The sequence below is a fragment of the Oncorhynchus masou genome, chromosome 23 (assembly GCF_036934945.1).
Source record: "Oncorhynchus masou masou isolate Uvic2021 chromosome 23, UVic_Omas_1.1, whole genome shotgun sequence".
NCBI lineage: Eukaryota > Metazoa > Chordata > Actinopteri > Salmoniformes > Salmonidae > Oncorhynchus > Oncorhynchus masou.
Genome location: NC_088234.1, coordinates 20717342 through 20734170, shown reverse-complemented (window position 1 = coordinate 20734170; position 16829 = coordinate 20717342).

The window sequence follows — 16829 nt, the reverse complement described above, 5'->3', positions numbered from 1 at the left end:
TAACCAAAAAAGTGTTAAACAAATCAAATCAAAATATGTTATATTTTAGATTCTTCAAAGTAGCCAACCTTTGCCTTGATGACAGCTTTGCACACTCTTGGAATTCTCTCAACCAGCTTCAAGACAAATGCTTTTCCAACAGTCTTGAAGGAGTTCCCACATATGCTGAGCACTTGTTGGCTGCTTTTCCTTCACTCCGCGGTCCAACTCATCCCAAACCATCTCAATTGGGTTAAGGTCGGGTGATTGTGGAGGCCAGGTCATCTGATGCAGCACTCTATCACTCTCCTTCTTGGTCAAATAGCCCTTACACAGCCTGGATGTATGTTTGTGTCATTGTCCTGTTGAAAACAAATGATAGTCCCACTAAGCGCAAACCAAATGTGATGGCGTATCGCTGCAGAATGTTGTGGTAGCCAGGCTGGTTAAGTGTGTCTTGAATTATAAATAAATTACAGACAGTGTACCAGCAATCATCACCATACCATCACACCTGCTCCTCCATGCATTACGGTAGCAACCACACGTTTATTTGGGCTGCAATCTGAGGTGCAGTTAACTCTAATGAACTTATCCTCTGCAGCAGAGGTAACTCTGGGTCTTCCTTCCCTGTGGTGGTCATCATGAGTGCCAGTTTCATCATAGCGCTTGATGGTTTTTGTGACTTCACTTGAAGAAAAGTTAAACAGTTATTGACATTTTACGCATTGAAGTCTTAAAGTAATGATGGACTGTCATTTCTCTTTGCTTATTTGAGCTGTTCTTGCCATAATATGGACTTGGTCTTTTACCAAATAGGGCTATCTTCTGTATACCACCCCTACCTGGTCACATCACAACTGATTGGCTCAAACACATTAAGAAGGAAAAAAATCCACAAATGAACTTTTAACAAGGCACACCTGTTAATTGAAATGCTCTCCAAGTGACAATGCATTCTTAATCATTCTTCATTTCATGAAGCTGGTTGAGAGAATGCTAAGAGTTAGCAAAGCTGTCATCAAGGCAAAGGGTGGCTACTTTGAAGAATCTCAAATGTATTTTCTGATTTGTTTCACACTTTTTTTGGTTAAGAAATGATTCCATCTATGTCATTTCATAGTATTGATGTCTTCACTATTATTCTACAATGTACAAAATTGTAAAAATAAAGAACAACCCCTATATGAGTTGATGTGTGCAAAATGTTGACTGGTAGTGTATGTGTGTGTGTGTGCATAGAGTCAGTGTAAGAGAGTTAGTGCAAAAAAGGGTCAATGCAGGTAGCCCAGGTAGCCATTTTATTTACTATTTAGCAGTATTGTTTAGAAGTCTTATGGCTTGGGGTAGAAGCCATTCAGGTTCCTGTTGGTTCCAGACTTGTTGCACTGGTACTGCTTGCTGTGCGGTAGCAGAGAGAACAGTCTATGGCTTGGGTTGCTTTAACTTTTTGAGGATCTGAGGGCCCATGCCAAATCTTTTCAGTCTCCTGAGCAGGAAGAGGCACTGTTGTGCCCTCTTCACAACTGTTTGTGTGTTAATTCCTTAGTGATGCGGACACTGAGGAACTTGCGAGTCCGCTCCACTCCATAAATGTGGATGGGGCGTCCTCCGTTTCCTGTAATCCAGGATCAGCTAGTCTTGCAGACGTTGAGGGATTGTTTGTTGTCCTGGTACCACACTGCCATGTCTCTGACCTCCCAATAGGCTGCCTCATCATTGTTGGTAATCAGTCCTACCACTGCCATGTTGTCAGCAGACTTGATGATTGGTGTTGGAGTCATGCGTGGCCAGGCGGTCGTGGGTGAAAAGCGAGTACAGGAGGGGACGAAGCACATATTGTACCTCTGAGGGGCCCCTGTGTTGGTGGTCAGCGTGGCAGATGTGTTGTTGCCTACCCTCACTGCCTGAGGGTGGCCTGTCAGGAAGTCCAGGATCCAGATGCAGAGAGAGGTGTTCAGTCCCATGATCCTGGGCTCGGTGATGAACTTGTTAAGGATTATGGTGTTGAATGCAGAGCTGTATTCAATGATCAGCATTCTCACATATGTGTTCCTTTTTTCCAGGTGGGTGAAATAGAGATTGCGGCATCTGTGGATCAGTTGGGGCGGAATGCGAATTAGAGTAGGTCCAGGGTGTCTGGGATGATGTTGTTGATGTGATAGTCATTTAGGTAGGTTACTTTGATGTTCTTGGCCATGGGGACCATAGTGGTCTGCTTGAAACAAGTTAGTGTTAGACTGAGTAGGGAAATAGGCTGAAATTGTCAGTGAAGACACTTGTTAGCTGGTTAGAGCATGCTCTGAATATCGTCCTGGTATTCCGTCTGGCCCTGCAGCCTTGCTGGAGTTAACCTGTTTAAAGGTCTTACTCACGTTGGCTACGGAGAGCAAGATCACATAGTCATCTGGAACAGCTGGTGCTCTCATGCATGGTTCTCGAAGTGAAGCGAACATAGAAGGCATTTAGCTCATCTGGTAGACTCGCGTCACTGGGCAGATCGCGGATGGGTTTCCATCACATTCGTTGACCGTCAGAGTAGGATTCAATCTTAGTCCTCTATTGACTCTTTGCCTGTTTTCTTATAAGCGTCCAGATTAATAGTGCTGCCACTTTCAAAAAGCGGGACTAGTCTTTAGCTCAGTGCAGATGTTGCCTGTAATCCATGGTTTCTGGTTGAGGTATGTACAGTGCATTCGGAAAGTATTCAGACCCCTTCCCTTTTTCCACAGTTTATGTTACAGTCTTATTCAAAAATGGCTTAAATAAAACAAAACATTAATCAATCTACACACAATACCCAATAATGACAAAGCGAAAACAGGTTGTTAGAAATGTTTGCAAGTTTATGAAAATATAAAACTGAAATACCTTATTTACATATGTATTCAAACCCTTTGCTATTAAGCACACATTCAAGGCAATGTATGAGTGGCTTCAGGACAAATCTTTGGATGTCCCTGAGGGGCCCAGCCAGAGCCTGGACTTGAACCCGATCAAACATCTCTGGAGAGACCTTAAAATACAGTACCAGTCAAAAGGGTTTTCTTTCGTTATTACTATGTTCTACATTGTAGAATAGAAGTGAAGACATAAAAACAGTGATAACACATATGGAATCATGTAGTAACCAAAAAAGTGTTAAATAAATCCAAATATATGTCATGTTTTAGATTCTTTAACCTCTCTACTAGGGTAGGGGGCAGCATTTGGAATTTTGGATGAAAAGCATGCCCAAAATAAACGGCCTGCTACTCGGGCCCAGAAGATATGACATGCATATACTGGTACTGGTAGATTTGGATAGAAAACGTGTGTTAAAAGTGTTAAAATAGTGTATGTGAGTATAACAGAACTGATTTAGCAGGCAAAAACCTGAGAAAAATCCATTCAGGAAGTAGTTTTTTGTTTGATTTTGTAGTTTTCTATTTAATGCCATTACAGTATCCATTGACTTAGGACTCCATTTGCAGTTCCTATGCATTCCAATAGATTTCAACAGTCTTTAGAAATCGCTTCAGGCTTGTATTCTTATAAATGAGGGAGTAAGACCAGTCTGAACGAGTGGACCCTAACGTGTCGCAGAGCTTTTTCAGGCGCATGTGCATTTCTTGTTTACCTTTTATATTGACGACGTTATTGTCCGGTTTAAATATTATAGATCATTTAGCCTAAAAAACAACCCAGGAATGAATATAAACATCGTTTGACCTGTTTCTATGAACTTTACGGATACAATTTGGATTTTTTGTCTGATTGTTTTGACTGAGTTTGAGCCTGTGGATTACTGAAGAAAACGCGCTAACGAGGTTTTTGGATATAAAGAGACTTCATCGAACAAAAGGAACATTTATTGAGTAAATGAATGTCTTCAGATTGCCACCATATGAAGATCATCAAAGGTAAGGGATTAATTTTATCTCAATTTCTGAGTTTTGTAACGCTTCTGCTTGGCTGGTTACTGTTTGTAATAATTTGTCAACTGGGCTATGTTCTGGGCTAGGTATGTTCTGGGCTAGGTATGCTTTCGCCGAAAAGCATTTTATAAATATGACACTGTGGTTGGTTTAACAAGAAGTTAATCTTTAAACCTATGTAAAATATGTTTTGTTTTCTGCTCTGCAACCTCACTGGATGTTGGCCAGATGGGACGCTAGCGTCCCACGTACCCTAGAGAGGTTAAAGTAGCCACCCTTTGTCTTGATGACAACTTTGCACACGCGTGGCATTCTCTCAACCAGCTTCATGAGGTAGGCACCTGGGATGCATTTGTCGTGTTAAATGTTCCTTCTTAATGCGTTTCAGCCAATCAGTTGTGTTGTGTTGTGACAGGGGGGTGGTACACAGAAGACAGCCCTATTTGGTAAAAGACCTAGTCCATATTATGGCAAGAATAGCTCAAATAAGCAAAGATAAATGACAGTCCATCATTACTTTAAGACATGAATGTCCGACAATGTGGAAAATTTCAAGAACTTTGAAAGTTTCTTCAAGTGGAGTCGCAAAACCATCAAGCAGGAAAGGAAGACCCAGAGTTACCTCTGCTGCAGAGGAGAAGTTCATTAGAGTTACCAGCCATTAGAGTTCTAGTAACAGACACATCTCAAAATCAACTGTTTATAGGAGACTCTGTGAATCAGTCCTTCATGGTTGAATTGCTGCAACGAAACCACTACTAAAGGACATCAATACGAAGAAGGGACTCGCTTGGGCAAAGAAACACGAGCAATGGACATTACACTGGTGGAAATGTATTCAGAATTCAAGGCACACTTAACCAGCATGGCTTCCACAGAATTCTGCAGCGATATGCCATCCCATCTGGTTTGCGCTTAGTGGGACTATCTTTTTGTTTTCAACAGGCCAATGACACAAAACACACCTCCTGTGTGGCTGTGTAAGGGCTATTTGACCAAGAAGGAGAGTGATGGAGTGCTGCATCGGATGACCTGCCCTCCACAATCACCCGACCTCAACCAAAATGAGATGGTTTGGGATGAGTTGGACCGCAGAGTAAAGGAAAAGCAGCCAACAAGTGCTCAGCATATGTGGGAACTCCTTCAAGACTCCTGGAAAAGCTTTCCAGGTGAAGCTGGTTGATAGAATGCCAATAATCTGCAAAGCTGTCATCAAGGCAAAGGGAGGCTACTTTGAAGAATCTTCAGATATTTGTTTAACACTTTTTTGGTTATTACATGATTCCATATGTGTTATTTCATAGTTTTTATGTCTTAACTATTTTTATGTCTAAAAACGATGTAGAAAATGGTCAAAATAAAGAAAAATCCTTTAATGAGTAAGTGTGTCCAAACTTTTGACTGGTGCTGTAGCTGTGCAGCAACCCTCCTGATACAACCTGACAAAGCTTGAGAAGATCTGCAGAGAAGAATGGGAGAAACTCCCCAAATACAGGTGTGTCAAGCTTGTAACGTCAAACCCAAGAAAACTTGAGGCTCTAATCGCTGCCAAAGGTGCTTCAAAATACTGAGTAAAGGGTCTGAATACTTATGTAAGTGTGATATTTCAGCTTTGTACCATCAATACATTTGCAAAAAATTCTAAAAACCTGTTTTTGCTTTGTCATTATAGGGTATTGTGTGTAGATTGATGAAGAAAAAAAAACAATTGAGTCAATTTTAGAATAAGGCTGTAACGTAACGAAATGTGGAAAAATTCAAGAGATCTGAATACTTTCCGAATGCACTGTGGGGACAACATTGTAGATGCCCTTGAAACCGGTGACTGATGTCTTAAACCTTAAACTCCTCAATGTTATCGGATGGATCCCGGAACAATTTCCAGTCTGTACTAGCTGTACTAGCTTAGCATCCACTTCATTGGACCACTTCTGTATTGAGCGTGTTAGTGGTACTTCCTGTTTGAATTTTTGCTTGTAAGCAGGAAGCAGGAGGGTTATTGGGGTTATTGTCTGATTTGTCAAAGGGAGGGTGAAGGAGGGCCTTGTATGCGGAACGCATACTTTAGACTTCCTTAAATTACATTTACATTTAAGTCATTTAGCAGACGCTCTTATCCAGAGCGACTTACAAATTGGTGAATTCACCTTCTGACATCAGTGGAACAGCCACTTTACAATAGTGCATCTAAATCATTTAAGGGGGGGGGGGTGAGAAGGATTGCTTTATCCTATCCTAGGTATCCTAGGTATATCATTAGAGATTGTGGACCAGCTGTTGTTAACATAGAGACACACCCCTCCTCCCTTCATCTTACCCAAGTCTGCCGTCCAGTCTTCACGATGCATAGAAATACCAGCGAGATGTACAGTATATTATCCATGTCCTCGATCAGCTATGACTCTGAGAAACATAAAATATTACAGTTTTCAGGTCCCTTTGGCAGGACAGTCTTGAACGGAGTTAATCCGGTTTGTTCTCCAGTGGCTGCAGTAGAATGAAGGTTAATGGCCGTCTATTTTCACACTGACGTAGTCTCATCAGGATACCATCTCACCTTCCTTTCTTTCACCGCTGCATCCTCTTTCGTGTCCCAGGGATTAGAGCCTGGTCCGGAGTAAGCAGAACGTCCAGAGGAACCGACTCGTTGAAGTAGAAATGTAGATTGAGGTTAGTGATCAATGTTCTGATGTCCAGAATCTGTTTTAGGCAGAGGTTACAACCACAATCATTTTCCAATCATTTCGTTCTGAACAAAACCATAATTTTTTTTGCGTTCCATTCCATTGTTCCGACCTGCAAAATGAAGTTATTGACCGGTTCCAACCGGTTTATATCCTTCCTCTCTGAAATACATTTGTTTTTACATATAGCCCACATTAAATTACTTAACCAATCATGCAGTGCAGATAGTAGTTAATAAATACAATGTGAAATGTGATAACTATAGTATCCCTAACTAGCATATAAAAGTTAATCCATCATTCTCTAATAAAAAGTGATGTGAGTAATAAAGTCAGTCGGCTGCAGCCATGCTTCGGAGGGGGAGGGGAAGGTAGCCTACACACACGCACACACTGGCAATGCACACACACACTGGCAATGCACACACACACTGGCAATGCACACACACACTGGCAATGCACACACACACTGGCAATGCACACACACACTGGCAATGCACACACACACTGGCAATGCACACACACACTGGCAATGCACACACACACTGGCAATGCACACACATACTGGCAATGCACACACACACTGGCAATGCACACACATACTGGCAATGCACACACACACTGGCAATGCACACACACACTGGCAATGCACACACACACTGGCAATGCACACACGCACTGGCAATTTTCAGCTGGCAGGCAGACACTGGAAGAACACATACTGGCAAGGACTTTCAGCTGGCAGGCAGACCCCCCCCCCCCACCTTAGGGAAGCCCAGGCCTTTACAGTAGTGTCCAGTGGTCCCAGATTATCAGTACCCAGTGTGTAATGTTATTTATAGAGCTGGTCCAGCAGGTGACGGGGCCTATGTGTGTGTTCTCTATTATTACGCACGGCACAGGGATCACATTCTGACAACAGATGGAGACTTTGAATTTAGTTCTCAGATCTTTATTTAAAAAATGAAAGCATAACAAGCTTAACGGACAGGTGTGTGTGTGTGTGTATGTGTGCATGGGAGAGAGAGAGAGAAAGAAAGGGAGAGAGAATGATGGAGGGAGGCTTGTGTGTGTGTGTTTGTGTCTGTGTGTGTGTGTTTGTGTGTGGCACAGGTTTCTACAGTAATGGAAAATCCTCAGGTTGTTGGTACAGCTGGTGAAAAGTGTGTGTGTGTGTGTGTTTGTGTGTGTTTGTGTGTATGGCCATGCTATTCCACCCCTGAATACAAAAATAGCCCTTACACGCTAAAATACACAACAGATTACCAGAGGTACATATATATCGGTAGCACGCGATAGCTTTCTAAACACAAATTCTCACACTGGTAATGAAATGCATGCGCTTAATTTATATTATGTGGTGTTCATGGTCTTTATCTTCTCACACCAAACAAATGCATGCCAATAAATACATACAGTAGTAATACTACAACTACAGTCTTGTCTAGGGTTGCCAAATTCCAGCAAACCTTCCCAAAATTCTCAGGTTTTCCAGAAATTCTGTCGGTTGGATGATTGTCGGATTTCCTGCTTTCATCCTGATTCCAGAAGTCTTCCAACTGGGATTTTCTGGAAAACCTGGGAATGTCACACTTCAGCACAGCAGATATAGAAAATAGACACATGCACAGTACATACATGTAGCTACTCATATACTGTACAGAAGCTGTTATCCAAGGCATCACTGAAGGTAGGAAAAGTGTGTGGATGAGGATCTAGCTACACATGTCTGTGCTTTGGAGGCTGGAGGTAACTGTCAAGGTAAGCTTCAGGGGATTTGGTGAAGTCATTTTGGGTGGCTTGTGAGTGTGTGTGTGCGTGTGTGTGTGTTCATGTATGTGTTCCAGTAAATATATAGATTTACTGGTAAATGTGTAATATGTGTGTGCGTGTGTCTGTGTGTCAGTCCCACGTTAGGAGTACTTGAAGGGGTTGCTGGGGGTATGGTTGAGGCTGGCGTTGGCGAAGATACCCAGGGTTCCCACAGTGGTGAAGACCATGAAGATCCACAGGAACATACGATCGACTACCATGGCTACATACTACCCAGCCCAGCCAATTGGTCTGATTTGTGTCATATACTCACAGCAGCAAAGTCATTTTCAGCCTGTAGCTGCTCAACAATGTAGGTGATGACAGTGTTGAGCTCTGGAGGCAGAGTGAGGTAGTGGCTGGGCCTGTCAATGAACTTCCTAAGGTCAGTACACATGCCCTCTGACTGGTACATATAAACATACACAGGAAGGGAAGGAAGGAGTTAAACACACTAATGCCCAATCCTGAATAAACTGCTAACACCTATGCACTGATCAAAAAATATAAACACAACATGCAACAATTTCAACGATATTACCGAGTTACAGTTCATATAAGGAAATCAGTCAATTGAAATGTTTATTTTTAAAATATATTTTGTTCACCTATTTAACCAGGGAGGCCATTTGCGAACAAGTTGTCATTTACAACTGTGACCTGATAAAGATAAAGCAAAGCAGTGCGACAAAAACAACATCACAGAGTTAGTTACACATGGAATAAACCAACGTACAGTCAATAACACAATAGAAAATACGTATACAGTGTGTGCAAATGAAGTAAGGAGGCAAGGCAATAAATAGGACCAAGTGGCGAAGTAATTACAATTTAGCAATTAACACTGGAGTGATGGATGTGCAGATGAGGATGTGCAAGTAGAAATACTCGTATGCAAAAGAGCAGAAAAACAAAAACAAATATTTACACGGGACAAAAACGGGACAAAAACAAACACGTCTTGCTGCTACGCCATCTTGGATAGAAATAAATAAATGAGGCCCTCATCTATGGATTTCACAGGATTGGGAATACAGATATGCATCTGTTGGTCACAGAGACCTTAAAAAAGGTAAGGGTGTGGATCAGAAAACCAGTCAGTATCTGGTGTGACCACCATTTGCCTCATGCATCATAACACATCTCCTTCGCATAGAGTCGATCAGGCTGTTGATTGTGGCCTGTTAAATGTTGTCCCACTCCTCTTCATTGGCAGTGTGAAGCTGCTGGACATTGGCAGGAACTGAAACATGCTGTCGTACTCATCGATCATCCCCAAAAGAGCTCAATGGGTGACATGTTTGGTGATTATGCAAGACATTTTTAGACTCCAGGAATTGTGTACAGATCCTTACGACATGTAGCTGTGCATTAATAATGCTGGTACATGAGGTGATTGAGGTGGATGAATGTTATGACAACGGGCCTCAGGATCTTGTAACGGTATCTCTGTGCATTCAAATTGCCATCAATAAAATGCAATTGTGTTCATTGTCCGTAGCTTATGCCTGCCCATACCATAACCCACCATCGGGCACTCTGTTCACACTGCTGACATCAGCAAACCAGCTCTCCCACACGACTGCCATCTGCCTGGTACAGTTGAAACCGTGATTCATCTATGGCTGGTCTCAGACAATCCCGCAGGTGAAGGAGCCGGATGTGGAGGTCCTGGTCTTGGGACGTACTGCCAAATTCTCTAAAACAATGTTGTAGGCGGCTTATGGTAGTGATATTAACATAACATTCTCTGGCAACAGCGCTGGTGGGCATTCTTGCTGTCTTCAGGCCAATTGCACACTCCCTCAAAACTTGAGACATCTGTGGCATTGTGTTGTGTGACAAAACTGCACGTTTTAGAGTGGTCTTTTATTGTCTCCAGTATAAGGTGCACCTGTGTAATGATCATGCTGTTTAATCAGCTTCTTGATATGCCACATCTGTCAGGTAGATGGATTATCTTTGGAAAGGAGAAATGCTCACTAACAGGGAGGTAAACAAATTTGTGCTCAACATTGTAGAGAAATAAGTTTTTTGTGTGTATGGAACACTTCTGGGATCTTCTACTTCAGCTCATGAAACATGGGACCAACACTTTACATGTTGTGTTTATATTTTTGTTCAGTATCTGAAAGGACTAGATGGGTGTATGGCCGTTGCTGTGGTGAGAGAGAGAACCATGCCTGCATCTCTCACTGAACTAGAATGAGATTCTATGATCTTTCTCCCTTTCCCGCTCTGATAGACATGAGCCTGCAACTCTAGTTTCTCCAGCGTGGCACTTCATCATTTATTTCCCTATAAGATCACTGCCACGGGAAGGGAGCTGGAGGTGCTGCAGCACTCCTGGTAAATAGAAATGCATTTGCCAAAGTTTAGGAATTACTTATTTATGTTCATAAATACATTTAATAATTCACCAGGAGTAAGCCTATAATTTAGCCACAGAGGATCAATATCTTATTTGAAAAAAATGTCTAGCTATGGATTCTGTGTAGCCCAAATACAAGGCATAGCCTACAGTCTGGAACAGCAAACAAGCAGCACGCAGCCAAAACAGGCCTTTTGGAATATTTTTAATACAATCGAAGGAAAATACAAGTTGGAAAGCAAATGACTCCTGTTGGAAATAGAAGACTAATCTGTGTGTAGGCTACCGAAATATTTTAGAAATGTCCAAATATGCCTATTGAGCAGTCAGCATCGTTTCACAAAGCATAACAAGACTAGAGATATGCTTTTGGCAGGAGCCCATCGACCATCGCCAGTGAGTGAGCAGTGAGTGAAACTGTAAACCTTTTTAGGACTATAATTTGCTCCTCATATGGTACAATATAATTCTCCACACACATAGGCCTATGCTATTGATTGTTTCAAGAAGAAGTTGTTTTTTTGATCTCAGTTTATCAGTTTGTCAGTGCTGTGTAGCCTGTAATTTCATCATTTGTACGGTACTAAAAGAGATTCTGCAAAAGTCTCTAGTCATGCAAAGGATGTAGAGGCCGGGGGGGCCGGAACTGATTGAATCGACCTGGAATTTCTCAATTGGTAGTTAAAGTATTGTACCATCGCTGCAAATCTCCAACGAAAGGAAGCCAGCCGCACCAATGTGTCGGAGGAAACACTGTACACCTTTCGACTGTGTCAGGGTGCATGTGCCCGGTCTGCCACAGAAGTCATTACAGCACAATGGGACAAGGACATCCTGGTTGGCCAAACCCTACCCTAACGATGCTGGGATAATTGTGTGTCGCTTCATGGGTCTCTCGGTCTCAGCTGGCTGCGACGCAGAAGGGCATCGAATCAGTGTGTGCAGCAACGCAGCTTGAACTCCAATGCAGTGTCATAGACCGCTGCGCAACTCAGGAGGCCCCATCCACAAAGTTTTTTAAGTATCAAAATCCTAAAATACTACTTAAACAGGAAGGGCTCTTAAATAATTTTATTTAAATGTTAATTTTATTTTTGATCAAAGAAACAAAGAGAAAATATGGAAAAATAAATCAATAATGAAATGTTAGTTGAGTAGCCACATTCGGTCCGAGCCCCAAGTAACACATTTGGGCCAGATAACTCACACCGGAATCGGCCCGAGCCCCGAGTAATACATTTGGGCCTGATAACTCACACTGAATCGGCCCGAGCCCCTAGTAATGCATTTGGGCCAGATAACTCACACCGGAATCAGCCCGAGCCCCTAGTAATACATTTGGGCCAGATAACTCACACCGAATCGGCCCGAGCCCCTAGTAATGCATTTGGGCCAGATAACTCACACCGGAATTGGCCCGAGCTCAATCCCCGCATCCTAACCATATGTAATAATGCCGAAGGTGTGCCAGACTCGGGCCACATCACGTCGGCCGAGTCTGACTCTCAGCCGAGTGCCCCGTCTCTCAACCGGAATCGGCCCAGATCCACTGTGCCAACTGGATTCTGCACGTGCCTCTATTCTACTGCTCTATTCCACTACGCAAATGCTATGATTTGCATCCAATGCTTTATTATAAAGTACTTTTTTTCAAGCCTCAGAGCCCCCCAGGTCACTCCCCTCCTCGCGCTCACTTTTTCTTCCGGCACCTCCCAATTTACAAATTAAGCACTTCCTAGCATCTATTCTTTCTGAAACACACCTCTCTGGCTGTAGGCCTGTGGAGACTGGAACCTGTTAGTGTTGCAGTTCTCCATAGCTACCACCAGGGGTAAGCATGGTACTGTGTCTTCAGCCTGGCTACAATGTGGTCATACAGCATCACAAAGGCAAGCAGGCAGGTCTTCTATCCCTCTCTGTAGTCTCTCTACTTGGTATTCCGGGAAGAACCTGGCTTATGTAGTGGTGTGTGTGTGTGTGTGTGTGTGTGTGTGTGTGTGTGTGTGTGTGTGTGTGTGTGTGTGTGTGTGTGTGTGTGTGTGTGTGTGTGTGTGTGTGTGTGTGTGTGTGTGTGTGTGTGTGCGTTGCGTGTGTGTGAGAAAGAGTTCATGTATGAATGTGTGTGTGTGCATGTCTCCGGGGAAAGCCGGGCGAGTGAAGCGCCCCTGACCTCGGCAGCAAACAGCAGCTCCTCTCTTTCCAGTAGAGGGTCAGTAAATAACATCAGTGCTGTTTTACACAGAGAGAGAGGGATGCTGAGGCATGGTTCTGGGATGAACTACGTGCTTTAGGGGTATGATAATAGACTGAAATAATGGGGAGGGACTAGAGAATGTGTGTGTTGGTAGGAGGTGGGTGCATTGGGTGGTGTCCCACATGAAAAAAATACTATAGTATACTTGAGCAATAAGGCATGTGGGGGTGTGGTATATGGCCAATATACCACGGATAAGGGCTAATCTTATGCACGACGCAATGCAGAGTGCCTGGAAACAGTCCATAGCCATGGTATATTGGCCATACATCACAAACCCCCGAGGTGTGTTTTTTGCTATTATGAACTGGTTACCAACGTAATTAGAGCAGTAAAAAGACGTGTTTTGTCATACATGTGGTATATGGTCTGATATACCACGTCTGTCAACCAATCAGCATTCAGGGCTCGAACCACAGAGTTTATAATATGGTATAAATACACTGCTCAAAAAAATAAAAGGAACACTTAAACAACACAATGTAACTCCAAGTAAATCACACTTCTGTGAAATCAAACTGTCCAATTAGGAAGCAACACCGATTGACAAAAAATTTCACATGCTGTTGTGCAAATGGAATAGACAACAGGTGGAAATTATAGGCAATTAGCAAGACACCCCAATAAAGGAGTGGTTCTGCAGGTGATAACCACAGACCACTTCTCAGTTCCTATACCTTCCTGGCTGATGTTTGGTCACATTTGAATGTTGGCGGTGCTTTCACTCTAGTGGTAGCATGAGACGGAGTCTACAACCCACACAAGTGGCTCAGGTAGTGCAGCTCATCCAGGATGGCACATCAATGCGATCTGTGGCAAGAAGGTTTGCTGTGTCTGTCAGCGTAGTGTCCAGAGCATGGAGGCGCTACCAGGAGACAGGCCAGTATATCACGAGACGTGAAGGAGGCCGTAGGAGGGCAACAACCCAGCAGCAGGACCGCTACCTCCGCCTTTGTGCAAGGAGGAGCAGGAAGAGCACTGTCAGAGCCCTGCAAAATGACCTCCAGCAGGCCACAAATGTGCATGTGTCTGCTCAAACGGTCAGAAACAGACTCCATGAGGGTGGTACGAGGGCCCGACGTCCACAGGTGGGGGTTGTGCTTACAGCCCAACACCGTGCAGGATGTTTGGCATATGCCAGAGAACACCAAGATTGGCAAATTCACCACTGGCGCCATGTGCTCTTCACAGATGAAAGCAGGTTCACACTGAGCACATGTGACAGACGTGACAGCCTGGAGACGCTGTGGAGAACATTCTGCTGCCTGCAACATCCTCAAGCATGACCGGTTTGGCGGTGGGTCAGTCATGGTGTGGGATGGCATTTCTTTGGGGGGCTGCACAGCCCTCCATGTGCACGCCAGAGGTAGCCTGACTGCCATTAGGTACCGAGATGAGATCCTCAGACCCTTGTGAGACCATATGCTGGTGCGGTTGGTCCTGGGTTCCTCCTAATGCAAGACAATGCTCGACCTCATGTGGCTGGAGTGTGTCAACAGTTCCTGAAGGAGGAAGGCATTGATGCTATGGACTGGCCCTCCCGTTCCCCAGACCTGAATCCAATTGAGCACATCTGGGACATCATGTCTCGCTCCATCCACCAACGCCACGTTGCACCACAGACTGTCCAGGAGTTGGCGGATGCTTTAGTCCAGGTCTGGGAGGAGATCCCTCAGGAGACCATCCGCCACCTCATCAGGAGCATGCCCAGGCGTTGTAGGGAGGTCAAAGAGGCACGTGGAGGCCACACACACGACTGAGCCTCATTTTGACTTGTTTTAAGGACATTACATCAAAGTTGGATCAGCCTGTAGTGTGGTTTTCCACTTTAATTTTGAGTGTGACTCCGAATCCAGACCTCCATGGGTTGATACATTTGATTTCCATTGATAATTTTTGTGTGATTTTGTTGTCAGCATATTCAACTATGTAAAGAAAAAAGTATTTAATAAGAATATTTCATTCATTCAGATCTAGGATGTGTTATTTTAGTGTTCCCTTTATTTTTTGAGCAGTGTATTATAGTATTCTTGCAGACTTTACTGTAGTATTTACCGTACAGTTTTTGCCGACATGACTGTAGTATACTGTAGAATTTTCAGTTAAATACTGTAGTAAAAAAACTGTAGTATATTCTATAGTTATTACTGTAGTGTTTTTTCTGGTTGTAGTATTTATTACAGTGTTTTGGTTTTATTACAGTGGGGACTTTCTCCTTGAGGAAGCCTAATGGACAAAATACTCAAAGAGCAATTTCCCATGACCTGTAGGTAGGTAGGTATAGTTGAAGTCGGAGATTTACATACACTTAGGTTCGAGTCATTAAAACTCGTTTTTCAACCACTCCATACATTTCTTGTTAACAAACTATAGTGTTGGCAAGTCGGTTAGGACATCTACTTTGTGCAATGACACAAGTAATCTTCGCAACACTTGTTTACAGACAGATTATTTCACTTATATTTCAATGCATCACAATTCCAGTGGGTCAGAAGTTTACATACACTAAGTTGACTGTGCCTTTAAACAGCTTGGAAAATTCCAGAAAAGATGTCATGGCTTTAGAAGCATCTGATAGGCTAATTGACATCATTTCAGTCAATTGGAGGTGTACCTGTGGATGTATTTCAAGGCCTCCCTTCAAACTCATTGCCTCTGCTTGACATCATGGGAAAATCAAAAGAAATCAGCCAAGACCTCAGAAAAATAATTGTATACCTCCACAAGTCTGGTTCATCCTTGGGATGAGAAAGAAAATGTCCTCTGGTCTGATGAAACAAAAAAATAACTGTTTGTCCATAATGACCATCATTATGTTTGGAGGAAAAAGGGGGAGGATTGCAAGCTAAAGAACACCATCCCAACCGTGAAGGACGGGGGTGGCAGTATCATGTTTTGGGGGTGCTTTGGTGCAGGAGGGACTGGTGCACTTTGCAAAATAGATGGCACCATGAGGATGGAAAATGATGTGGTTACATTGAAGCAACATTTCAAGACATCAGTCAGGAAGTTAAAGCTTGGTCGCAAATGGGTCTTCCAAATGGACAATGACCCCAAGCATGCTTCCAAAGTTATTGCATTATGGCTTAAGGACAACAAAGTCAAGGTATTGGAGTGGCCATCACAAAGCCCAGTCCTCAATCTCATAGAACATTTGTGGGCAGAGCTGAAAAAGCGTGTGCGAGCATGGAGGCCTACAAACCTGACTCAGTTACACCAGCTCTGTCAGGAGGAATGGACCAAAATTCACCCAATTTCTGGTGGGAAGCTTGTGGAAGGCTCCCCGAAACGTTTGACCCAAGTTAAACAATTTAAAGGCAACGCTACCAAATACTAATTGAGTGTATGTAAACTTCTGACCCACTGGGAACGTGATGAAAGATATAAAAGCTGAAATAAATCATTCTCTCTACTATTATTCTGACATTTGACATTCTTAAAATGAAGTGGTGTTCCTATCTGACCTAAGACAAGGAAGATTTACTAGGATTAAATGTCAGGAATTGTGAAAAACGGAGTTTAAATGTACTTGACTAAGATGTATGTAAACTTCTGACTTCAACTGAGGGTAGGTAGGTAGGTAGGTAGGATATTAGAACTGCAGTCTGAACAGATAGTAGTAACCTGTAGGGAACACAATATATGGTCTATACTTGGCATGTAGGTTAGACCGTGTAGGCATGTAGGTGGCACAAATTTGGATATGGGGGAGGGGAATGGACAGGGTATATGCACATTAAATACTGTAGTATGTACTATAGTAATTACTCTGGTGTTTTTGCGCACTGTAGTGTTTTTGCAGACGTCATTGT